The sequence below is a fragment of the Macaca mulatta genome, chromosome 5, assembly GCF_049350105.2.
Source record: "Macaca mulatta isolate MMU2019108-1 chromosome 5, T2T-MMU8v2.0, whole genome shotgun sequence".
NCBI lineage: Eukaryota > Metazoa > Chordata > Mammalia > Primates > Cercopithecidae > Macaca > Macaca mulatta.
The window spans coordinates 73,339,675-73,352,908 of NC_133410.1; positions in this window are offsets into that span (position 1 = coordinate 73,339,675).

Below are 13,234 nucleotides of genomic sequence, written 5' to 3' on the forward strand. Positions count from 1 at the left end.
AGTTCAATTTTTCTAAACACTAAAACCAAGAAACTTTAAATTATCACACTTAACTTTTCTATCTTTTAAAATTATTTCCCAGATAAAAGTAGGCAATTGCAAAGCAGTCCCAATATTCACAGAAGCATTATTTCACTTATAAAACTCAAACACTTTGGATTTTTTCTTTTATTTCATTGCCTATTAGGGAAGAATGGAAATATTAGCTTTGAGAAAAAAAAAAGGACTATTAGATATATATTATGTGCAGCAAATGTATTTAAATTGAACCTCTGCCTGTCTTAGAAAAAAGCCTATTAAAAAAAGTAAAATCCAGCCTAATTTCATCCTATTTAAAATAAAATTTATTCAAGGATGTTCAAAAATCATCTATCGAATCAGAGGTTAGATTTTATTGAGAAAAAAATAGCATATGTTACTGGAAAAAAATAGTGGCTTTTTACTTTTTTTTTTTTTTTTTTTTGAGTTTGTGTGCACTTGAAATGTGGAGTTAGAAAAAGAGAAATAAGGGGTCCGAATCTGAACTATGTTACAAAATAAAAGATAAATATTACAGTTTTTAATTGTATATATAATACAGAGTAAAGGAACTATGTGGGAACTTTGGCTATCACCTTGTTATTTCATTCCTCCTTTGGTACACTAGATGCTGAGGATACAAAGAAGAACAGGATATGATCCTCACCATGAAGGAGTTCACATCATAGTAGAGGAGATATCTATTTGTAAAAACTAAATGATAGAAGAGGCACTAAATATTATAAAAGATGTTTTTAACAACAACAAAAAAATCCATGGAAAGCAGATTAGAGACCAGTTACTTCTATTAGAATGGGAAGTAGTGATGTTATTGAAGAAAGCTTTTCAGGTAAGATGGAATTCAAGTTGAGCTTAAAAGAGGTGGTTGCATTTTGGAGGCCATACTGACAGAGGTTAAGCATGAGCCTGAACAGAGATGCAATGGCAATCCAGACAGGAATCATTTTGAAAATCATAGGGGATATTATGAATGGAAGTGTATTGGTGGGGCAGAGTTCATTACTGGAGAGAAGTTAGAAATTTATTTAAGAGCATGTTTGAGAGCCTTTAGGATCAATAGAAATTATTTTGGAATTTATTAGATAAAAAATAGAATACCCTGTTACCTTTTTAAATCAGATGTGGAATGGTTAAATCTTTGTTTTAGAAATAGAACAGCGCGGTGACTCACGCCTGTAATGCCAGCGCTTTGGGTGGCCCAGGCAGGCATATTACTTGAAGTCAGGAGTTCAAGACCAGCCTGGCCAACATGGGGAAACCCCTTCTCTACTAAAAATACAAAAATTAGCCAGGCAAGGTGGCACATGCCTGGAATCCCAGCTATGGGAGAGGCAGGAGAACCCTTTGAACCCGGGAAGTGGAGGTTGCACTGAACTGAGATGGTGCCATTGCACTCCAGCCTGGGCAACAGAGGGAGACTCCATCTCAAGAAAAAAAAAAAAAAAAAAAAAAGAACCAAAAAGCAAAAACAAAAACAAAACACAGGGAGGGGAACAACACACACAAGGGCCTGTCGCGGGGTAGACGGCAAGGGGAGGGAAAGCATTAGGACCAATACTTAATGCATGTGGGGCTTAAAACCTAGATGACTGGTTGACAGGTGCAGCAAACCACCATGGCACTTGTATGCCTATGTAACAAACCTGCATGTTATGCACATGTATCCCAGAACTTAAAGTAAAATTAAAAAAAAAAAAAAAAAACAAAACGGTGAAACAAAAAGAAAAGAAACTCTATAGCAATTAGGAGGCAGTCACTATTCTTTAGCCCAGAGATAATACAATGACTTTTCTGGAAATACTGGTAATAACCACAGCACTGTGGTCTGTCTATTGTGGGAGACAGGTGAATGAAAGAGCCTCAAGGAGGAAAACAGAACACTGAATAGCCCAGTTTTTCTGATATCTAATTCTGGATGACTCTGTATTCTTCAAATCTTAGATATTATCCCTATGACGAAGTTTGCAAGACTTTACTGTCCTTCAATTTCTTTACACACAAATTGAATTCCTTCCTTTGTGTAATCTCAATAACTTATTTGAGCTTCTGCTGTCCAAACCATTTTGTGTTGCCTTTGTTTAGACCTTTCTCAGGGGGTATAGAAGTTAAGGATAAGTTAAAATAAGCAAATCACTGAAGGAGTCAAAATAAAATGATTCCAAACTAACGTAAAGTAAAAAAATAGCTGTGAAGAGTGTTAAATTAAACAAGAGCTAGATTTATACATGACATTCAGTTTTTCAATTTTTTCAATTAGTATAGGTTAGGTGGATACCAGAAATAATTAGTATTAGGAATTTGATTTTCTATAAAGCATGTTGTAGCTATGAAAACAGTTCTCCTTTGAATACTGTCAGTTGAATGTGCACAGATTAAATGGGCATAAAACAATTTTATTTTTTATCTTGCCTCAGAAATATTAATGCCTTTACTATTTAAGTTAATAATTGTCCATAATCATGAGACAAGTCTTAAAAAGCGATGCTTATGTTTATTATCATAAAATAAATACATGCTTACTACATAAACTTTTTAAGAATTAAAAAATATATAAAGAAAAAGTGTCATGTAATCCTATTTTCACAAGAGATAACCATTATTAACATTTTATTAATAATTCTAATTTATATATTTATATATTTGTCTCATCCAATTGCTTATGTGTGTATATATGTAATATATATTACATGTGCTTCTTTACAGATGACTTTTTGAGAAGAATATGTCAATTGTCTAGGACTGTGTTTCAGTAAAATATTGTTTCTTTTCTTAAAATTCTTCATTATAAAATTATGTTGGCCAACCACGGTGGCTCGCGCATGTAATCTCAGCAATTTGGGAGGCCGAGGTAAACGGATCTCCTGAGGTCAGGAATTTGAGACCAGCCCGGTCAACATGGTGAAACCCTGTTTCTACTAAAAATACAAAAATTAGCCAGGCATAGTGGCAGGTGCCTGTAGACCCAGCTATTCGGGAGGCTGAGACAGGAGAATCGCTTGGACCCAGAGGCAGAGGTTTCAGTGAGCCGAGATCAGGCCACTGCACTTCAGCCTGGGTGACAGAGAGAGACTCCACCTCAAAAAAAAAAAAAAATTATGTTGTGATTTAGGAATATCTGTTTTTAAAAATATTTTACAGACAAGCATGTTACAAATACCATAGGAGAAATATATAATGAAGTTCTTTGTTAGATTCTATAGTTGTTTTTACGTGGGTAATATTTATAACTTATATACAAATAAGAAATGGAGATCTATACTTAAATATTATTGGTGTAAAGGAAATATTCTAAAACTTTAGTTTGAAAACTTGTAGCATGTCAGTTTAACTTTTATTAAAACATTTAAGGGCTGTAATGTTTGAATTTGAAAAATAAAAGACCTAAAAATGGATATGTGCAATTTCCAAATTGTTCTAATAAGTGGGAAAATTGCCTTTGAAATGTATAGTCAATGATTGGTTCCCTGGGGAGAGGATCTTATAATTAGAGCCCTCTTTTACTTAACAGACTGAGAAAAAAATAGCCCTATTAGATTCTAATATTTTTTATTATTATTATTTTTATTACTATGGTATTATAAATTGGGAAAAGTAATATTTCACTTTATGTTTCAATTCTATTAAAATCATTAGTATTGTTGATTTGAATTATTAAATGAATGAGCAAAAATATAATGTTTACTTAATTTCTGAACAAAATGTAAAAGAATGTACATAATTTTATCCCAATCTTGTTTTACTCAGTCATTAACTTTAAGTGAATTGAATTCTTCAGAAGTGTTGAATGATATTATTTATATTATGTTTAATTATCTAATTGAATTTAATTGTACATAAATTGAGTTATTTTATTTTCATTATAAGCTTCTTATTATTTTCGTTAGACTAATTTCAATGTTAACAGCATTGGTAAGTCAAGTGCGAGAAATGTCAGGTATTAGGTTGATTTAATAAAAGTGTGTTGGGAAGAATATGTGTTTTACCATGAAATTTCTAAATAAAATATACCAGCTTGTGCTTTAATTAAATTGCAAATGTGTTTTTCGTATGAGTATTAAGTATTGGCAGCTGTGCATTGTTGGATTCACAGCAATGAGGATGGGGAAGAATAAGCTGTTTTTCCATAATGTCTCATTAATTTTCAATACTTTCTAGACTACCTTATACACATTCACATGTACCTATATATACCATGGACTCCTACACTTTGTTTATTGGAACAGGTATACTACATATAAGTTTTGAATTTTTCCCAGAGCTGTGTCTCCTGCCGAAAATGGTCAGTAGTTTGTGGGACCTCCCTGAGGCTTTATTAACATACTGCTAGATCTCTATAACTACATAGGGAGATGTTGCTGGTGGTCCAGCTGGCCAATTTATTGAAACCAGGACAAAACCCCAGTTTCAATTTAATTATCTGTGACATTGCTACAACCCTAAGAAACTGGGTTGCCTGGTAATTTTGTTGCATTGCTGAAATCTGTTACAAGGTGAAAATGGTGAATTCACGAAATTCATTGAGTTACAGTTCTGGAATGAAACTTTAATGCCTACTTCATTCATCTCCCTGCTTTAATCCTAGGTCTGCAGTAAAGTAATCCCATAAAGATAAATGTCTTATTTTTATCTTTAAGGAATGAGAATGTATAATCTTATTTGGAACCCTAGTCTCATTTCTTCACATTATCTCAGGCAGAATGTTCCTCTATGTCTGTACAAAGATTAGATAAATTACTATTTATTACTTCTCATGAAAAATTGATTGAATTTTCTCATTTAATATCCAAAAGACTTAATACATATTATCAGAATAAAGGCAATGTGTCTTATAGTCCTTCTATGTAAACTCCTATATTTGTGTTGTGAGATAGCTCCAGATTCTATATGATTATTTTCTGAACAGGTGTTTGTTAGAAACTTGTTTATTATTGAGATGAATAATTATGTAAATAATCATTTAGGTTGCCTTTTAATACTACTCTTGTGTCTTCTTAAAGCAATAGCAGAAGAGGCGATTGTTAAAACAGATTTTTTTCTAAATTAAAAATCAGTTATAATTATATCTACCTTCAAAATTTATCCAAAACTGTTTTGAACATTAAGTGAAATACATTAGATGTCATTTATTCTGACCAAAATTGGCACAGTTTCTGTATATACTGAGCACATTTATTTAAGTCTATTTTAAAATTATTTTTTGTTTTGCTCTGAATTGAGCTGAGATATAAAATTTAGATAAAAAACAGAGTACTTAATAAAAGCTACAAGTTGTTGAGAAACTTATTTGCTCAAGAAGTCTATGTATTCTGTCATCTTTAAAAATATATTGAAGAGAGCTATTCTTTTACAGAAAGAGAAACTAAAACTTAGAGTGATTAAATGTCTAAATAAATGTGTCATGAGTACAAAATCTCTTTCTCCCTTACGTCAAAATTATGTTTTCTAAGATATAGAAATGTAATTGAAGATGCCATTTTAATTAAGCCAGATTTAATTTACTTTGAAAATTTCTTTGTTTATTAAGAACATACTTCCATTTATTTTCTGTGAAGGCACACACACACACACACACACACATACACACACACACACCCCCCACATATTCGGTGGTAAAATTCCCTTTTGTGGAGGAGCTGATTTAGTGGCACTTCTGGTTATTGAAATTAAGGTGTTGGCCGGGCGCGGTGGCTCAAGCCTGTAATCCCAGCACTTTGGGAGGCCGAGGCGGGTGGATCACGAGGTCAGGAGATCGAGACTATCCTGGCTAACATGGTGAAACCCCGTCTCTACTAAAAATACAAAAAACTAGCCGGGCGTGGTGGCGGGCGCCTGTAGTCTCAGCTACTTGGGAGGCTGAGGCGGGAGAATGGCGTGAACCCGGGAGGCGGAGCTTGCAGTGAGCCGAGATCAGGCCACTGCACTCCAGCCTGGGAGACACAGCGAGACTCCGTCTCAAAAAAAAAAAAAAAAAAAAAAAAGAAATTAAGGTGTTGTATGGTATCTACAACAATGTACCGGGGCTTAGAAAATACAATTAAAACAATAGCAACAACAACAACAATATGAAATAGAAGGCTGAAACAAGATAAATAAAAATGCACATTGTGACCTGGTGTTGAAACATGAGCGTAGTTGCCTCCGCCTCCTCTCTCACCATTTCAAATGGTTAAAGAGCTGAATTGGATCAGGAGAGGACCCTGAGATGGTTGCAATCATCACAAAGGAAATAAATCCCTAAGGGTGGGTTGTTATTTGCTTTAACCTGTGTTTATTCTGATCTTGTTCAGTTTCATCTGTAACTCTAGAATGTTGCATAAAAGGGAGTTTCTGGAGAGTCGGAAATAAGGAGAGAAAGTAACCACTTAAGAAATCCATGCAACAACAATGCTACATGTGAGAATCGGCATAAAGATAAACATATGGTGCATATCAAGTCTATGTAAATATAGTATAAAAATATAAATAAACGTTTTAAATATTAGAAAACACATGCCAATCATCAATATGTGTGTATGTGTGTGTACCTGCATGAATGTGTGTACTTAAAACTAAAATCCAATGCTAACGATGTTTGACATGACAAAATATGTGTGCAAGATTGTAAATTCTTTGAAGAAAAATTGTACACTTCTTGAATTTGTAATAGTTATTTTGTAACATGATTAGTCATTTTTTGTTCAATTACACTTTTTAAAATTTCACTGAAATCGCCTAGACTGATTATACATTTGGCATTGGTGATAAATTTATTAAATACTGCAAAGGTAAAAGTCCTTTAGCTACTATATCAATGCCTTTATAAAAGTGCAAAGAATATTGAACAAGATAATAATGTGTAGTATTTATATTGTACTACTCTAGATTCTGTAGTCATTAATTAACTTGATTCTAAGAATAACTCTATGTGATGTGTACCATTATCGTCTCAGTTTTACAGATGACAATGCTTGCTATGTGAGGTTAAATAATTTTGCTCCATGGTTAATAAATGTAGAGCCAATGTAAAATACTAGGTAGTTCAGCTACGTTGTCTATTATTCTAACCATTACCAAATAACTCATCCCACTGGTGAAAAATCACTCCCTGAATTATTTGAGGACATTATAACTATAAAGTTTAATCTAAGCCAGACATTTAACTTTGCCAGGAAATTGTTTTGTGTGGAACTGTTAGGATGAAAAGGAAAATACAACAGAATATAACAACAAAGTAACTTTCTTCCTCCCATATCTGTCCTTTTAAAATTATTGTGTTTGGCTGGTTTTTCCTTGTCCCTTGGATGATATCTGGGGCAGGATTTATGACTTTTCTGCTCACTCTTTCAGGTAATAAAATGTTTGCTTGTTACTTTAGGTACAATTAAGTCTTATGTCTGTTATTATAAATCTCTTCTCACATGGCAAAACTATAAACATTTTTAAAATTTATGTTTCAACTAGGTCAGCCTCTTCTATATTTCTTTTTTCCCATTGTTTTTATTATGGAAACTTTAAAACACATAGCAAAGTTAAAAAAGATATCGTGAGCACTCCTATACACAGCCCTGGATTACACTAAAATCAGTTTACTGTTCTTTCTCACTAGATATCCATTCCCTTATTCATACCTCCATCAATTCATATTATTTTTTATGACATTCAAAGTAAATTGAAAACATCAGAAGAGTTTTAAATATATCTGGATAAAGAACATTAGATATAATTCAATATTTATGTAGAGTTCTTTTAGTTTGATGTCATTTATACACATTACATTGCACAACTTTTAGTGTATGTTTTTTGAGTATTGACAAAAGTACATGCCATTGTAAACTAAACTCCAATCAAGATATAAAATATTACTCTCAGCCTTGAATGTTTGGTCCTGCCCCTCTCTACTCAATCCTCATCCCACTCCCAAGAGACAATGCTTGTTTTGTTAATTTTGGACCGTAGATTACTTGTGTCTGTTTCAGAACTGAAAATAAATAAATCAAATGGTATAACCTCTTTTTGCTGGTGAGCAGTATTGCTTTGTGTGAAAATACATCAATTTCAAAATAATTTTCCTGAAAGCAGACTCAGCTGTTTTTTCATTTTAACCCTGATTAATAAAGCTGATGTGAAACATTTGAAGTTTTTTTTTTCTTTTCTTGGATTCATATATTTTCACTGGAGGAGGTTAAAATCTAGTAATGGAATTAAAGGATTGTAAAATAAGCGTTTGTTTAGATGATTTATTGACAGGGCTTTTGACAAAATGTACAGGTATGAGATTTATGATTTTCCCACATTCTCACCAACTTTTGGTATTTTTAGTCTGTTTAACCATCCTGATGATTAAATGATATTTTAATAGGTTTTGTTATTTATTTTCCTAATAATCATGTCGAGCACTTTTTCATGGGCTCACAGTGTAGTTTGCTTTTGTAGATGAGAATGTTCTACAAATGCCACTGAGGGCTAATTGCTTGTTTGCGTTAACATCTGTCTCATGCAAATTTGGTGTTGATCATTGCTTTGTCTCTTCTGAATTTCTTTTTCCTTGCCCTTTTGTATGTCTAATAATTTTTTTGTCAGAGGCTTAAAATGTTTTGTAGGATGGTAGATGCCGAGGGACATCCTTTGTTTTGCTTGTAAAATCAAACTCCTTTCATTCTTCACGGTCTCTTATATGTGGGCTTCGGATAATCTAGTGAGGAGTTGATCTGAGTACAGGGGCCATTATTGCTATAACTACTCTCATTTCACTGTAGCCTGAAAATGCCTTTAGTAATGACTTGGCTTTTGGATGGAGGTTAATATGCCAGAAAGTAGGTACTTTTTAAAAAAATAAACAACAGAAATTTATTGCCCACAGTTTTGGAAGCTGGGGTGTCCCAGATCAAGGCACCCACAGATTTGGTGTCTGGTGATAAATGCTCTCTGCTTCAAAGATGACACTTTATCACTGAGTCTTAACATGGAAGAAGGAAGAAGAACACTTCCTTAAGCCTTTCTGATAAGGGTACTAATCCCATTCATGGCAGCACTATCATGACCTAATGACGTCCTTAAGGCCCCACCTCTTGATACCACCACGATTGGGGTTAAGTTTCAATATAAACTTTGGAGGGACACAAACATTCAGATCATAGCAACGTGCACATGAGATGTGTATAGGTTTAGCTCTTAAAAGTCAAGTTTTTCTATGGATGCATATGTTTTCTTTTTTATTATACTTTAAGTTCTGGGGTACATGTTCAGAAAGTGCAGTTTGGTTACATAGGTACACACGTGCCGTGGTAATTGGTACTTATTTGTCATTACTTATTTGTCTCCTCTATTCTGCTCCCGTCTTGGTTTTGGGTTTCCTTTTTTTGCTGTGGCCAAAAAAAAAAAAAAAAAAAAAAAAAAAAAAAAAAAAAAAAAAATCTTTCTCCTACAGCTCTCGTAGGTATATTCCATCATTATTTTTATCCAGTGTTTGTCAGCCTGTAGTGGTGGGGTGGGGGAGTGGAGGCTGGGGTGTTATGACTAAACCTTAGTCTTATGCAGGAACTGTATCTATACATTTCAGTAGTGTAGATTTCACAAGTGCTATTTGCCCTCTTGGAGCTGAAGTACTAGACCTAATATGTATTATGATGTAGTCTTGCAATTCCCCCCCAAGGAGAATGCATTTTTGTTTTGTTTTATTTCTGTTCTGTTCTTTTCCCTAGCTGCATTGCGCTTCCTCCCATGTCCTAAAGGGTTCAGGCAACAGTATTTATTGCTTTTCCTCTACAGATTAAAGTTTATAATCTGTTAAGAAGATGGGGGAAATCTTCCTCTGTAAAATTTCTGCCGTAATCAGTGTTCCCTGTTCCCACCACAAGAAAAACCTCTTCGGGATTTTCTCCAATCTTCTCTGATAGCACATGGTAGGGTTAATGGAAAAAAAAAAAGGGCTGCAGAGCATAAGAACTCACTCCTTCTCCCTTTTATCTGTGGCCTCCAAAGGTTTTATACTCACACTTGGCTACACTTCACTTTTAGGAAGTCTTTAAAGTGTTTTGGCTATAATTTCTTAACAGTTTATAATGTGTTCTACTGAATCTGTTCCAAGGAGGCAAATACTGGAAAGTTGTTTCCCTCTTCTGGCATCTGTGTCTCTTCAGATTTTTGGTTACTTGTGCACCCTAGTGCCTCTCTTCTCTGGTGACTTCAAGAGGAGTTGTTTTTTTTTTGTTTGTTTTTTATTTATTTTTTTTTTTGAGACGGAGTCTCGCTCTGTCGCCCAGGCTGGAGTGCAGTGGCCGGATCTCAGCTCACTGCAAGCTCCGCCTCCCGGGTTCATGCCATTCTCCGGCCTCAGCCTCCCAAGTAGCTGGGACTACAGGCGCCCACCACCTCGCCCGGCTAGTTTTTTGTATTTTTTAGTAGAGACGGGGTTTCACCGTGTTAGCCAGGATGGTCTCGATCTCCTGACCTCGTGATCCACCCGTCTCGGCCTCCCAAAGTGCTGGGATTACAGGCTTGAGCCACCGCGCCCGGCCAAGAGGAGTTGTTAATTTGCATTTTGTGCAGCTTTTGACTTCTTGTGAGAGTGGGAGGGATATTATTCCATGTCTCTACAACTCTGAACTGAATGTAAGTCTCCCAAACTTATTTTGATTAACCATATATTTCTTAACATTGTGCATATACAATATTAAGATATATATACACATACATATATATGTGTATATATACGTGTGTGTGTATATATATGTATAGTAAGGTATAAAGTATGGGAAATTTTTGACATTTATTTTTTAAATATCTTTCTGTCACCCTTTTAATTCAGTGACTCCAGTATACATTTATATATATATATATATATGGGAAATCTTATAAATTTATACATATATGGAAGAAATGACTCTGACTGAGCCAAGGCACCCTGTACAGCAGCAGGAGGCACACAGGTCACTGGATGGAAGACAGTGGGTCCACAGTAAGGCCTCAACTTCAGGCCAGGGAGGATCTAAAGGTTGGGGACCTGGCTGCCAGTAGCATGGACCAGATTGTGGTGGCTTTCCTAGGCACTCCCATAACTTCCCATGTACCAATTGGCAATTAATTTCCTCCCCTCTGAGGCCCATAAAAGCCCTGGGCCCAGTCAGTGCTGAGGAGACACAGGGAGGACCAGCTACAGGAAGGAGCTACCTACTCCAGGGGCTCCTCTCTGCTTAGGGCTGCAAAGATGAGGCTACCAGCTTCAGAGGGCAGCAACCCACTCCAGGGCTCCTCTCTACTGGGAGGTTGGAGAAATGATGGGAAGACTAGTTGCAGAGAGGAGCTACCTTCTCTGCTGAGAGCTGCAGATATGATGGGTTGACCTGCCTGTAGAGAGTAGCTACCTACTCTAGGGCCTCCTTTCTGCAGAGAGCTGCAGAGATGACAAGACATCCTGTCTGAAGAGAGGAGCTTTCCACTCCAGGGTCTCTTCACTGCTAGGAAATGAGCATTTGTTGGGACACCCTGGCTGTGAAAAGGGGCTACCCACTGCAGCTCCCCTCTGACGTGTTCCATTGCTCAATAAAGCTCCTCAGTGTCACCCTCCATTTGTCTGCATACCTAATTCTTCCTGGTTGCAGAACAAGAACTCAGGACCTTCTGAATGGCAAAGCTAAAATAGCTGAAACACAAACAGGGCTGAAACATGTCCCTTGCTCACCACATTGCGGGCAAAGAAAAGAAGGGAAGAAGGGAAAAGCTGTAGCTGTTCAGGGAACCTAGACTTGGGAGCTCCCTAAGACATAGCTGTAACTCCCTGTTTTGGACCCGGTGGTTCCTGGCATCTCCAAGCTTCTGGGTGCCACCACATTTCCTGGTGTGAGCTGTGGAAGCTGCTGTGGTGTACCTGGTACAGCCACAGCCTCACAGAAAGCTAGTATCCATGCTGGCACCTGGAGCTGCCTGCCCCACAGCAGCAGTCAGTGTGTCTGATGGCGTAGCGGCCAGAATCCATGCTCACTTACACACCCCTTGCTACTTCATGCCTGACTCATGATCTCTCTTGAAGGCATGGAATCTAAGTCAATAGTATGAGCCGAGTGTAGCCTGCCAGGCTGAGTGTTTGGATTGAGCCCAGTGGTCGCAAGTAAAACTCGGACAAAGGCACCATTGTTCACAACACCCGAAAGGTCTCATAAGAAAACAATTAACCTACTTTCTGAGTTTGTATTTGCCTAGTCTGGTGTTTCATTTAACCAGATTAAAAAGATGTGTAATATTTGTGACTTTCCTTCTTCATTTAGCATAATGTTATTCATGTTGTTTCATGTAGCAATAATTCATTCTTTTTTATTGCAAAATCATAATTTATTGTATGGATCTACTACATTTTTGTGGTTTCAAAAGTAGAGTGGATTTTTGGGTCTTCTGATTTGGGGTTTTATAAATAATACTGCCATAATCTAACCATTTGACTACAAATTTTATGTGGACATATATTTTTGTTTGTAGGTAAATATCTAGCAGAATTGCTGAATCATAAAATAATTCTGTCTAACATTTTCAGGAACTGCACAACTGTTTTCCAAAGTGGTTCTACCATTTTACATTCCCATTAGCAACTATGCTAATGGGGTTTCTAGTTTCTCCAAATTATTGTCAATCCTTGTTATTGTCTAGCCTTTTTGATTAAAACCATCCTAGTGGGTGTAACGTAATCTCTCCCTGTGATCTTGATTTGCATTTCCCTAATGGCTAATGACGTTGAGTGTTTTTCTATGGGTGGTATTTCTCTAGGTGACAAAAAAAAACTACATTGTTTCAATGTTCAGAGAATCATCATTCCATATAGTTTCCTGATTTTTAGTTGTTTCAGTAAAGAGAAAAAAAACTCAGTCCCTCTAACACTACCTAATCCTCAAAAGTTAAAATCTATTACTACAATGTTTAACATGGTGTTTACATTAGATAATTCAAAAATGTCAATGGAAATTACATTACCTTTGCAATTGTTTCCAAACAAACCTAACAGCTATATAGCTATCTTGTTGCCAAATCTACTGTACCAAACGTTATTCTGATGAGCTTGATCTGATGTAGTTTCAAGGCAAAAGATTTAAAACATGCCCTGCCCACAAGATTTGCCTTTAAATCCAAAATTGCAAGTGCTTGCAGATGTTACATTGATCAAAATAGAGTCAGCATTTTAACCAATATTTTTCTTTTTACATATGTTTAATACATTGTAAAGTGTAAT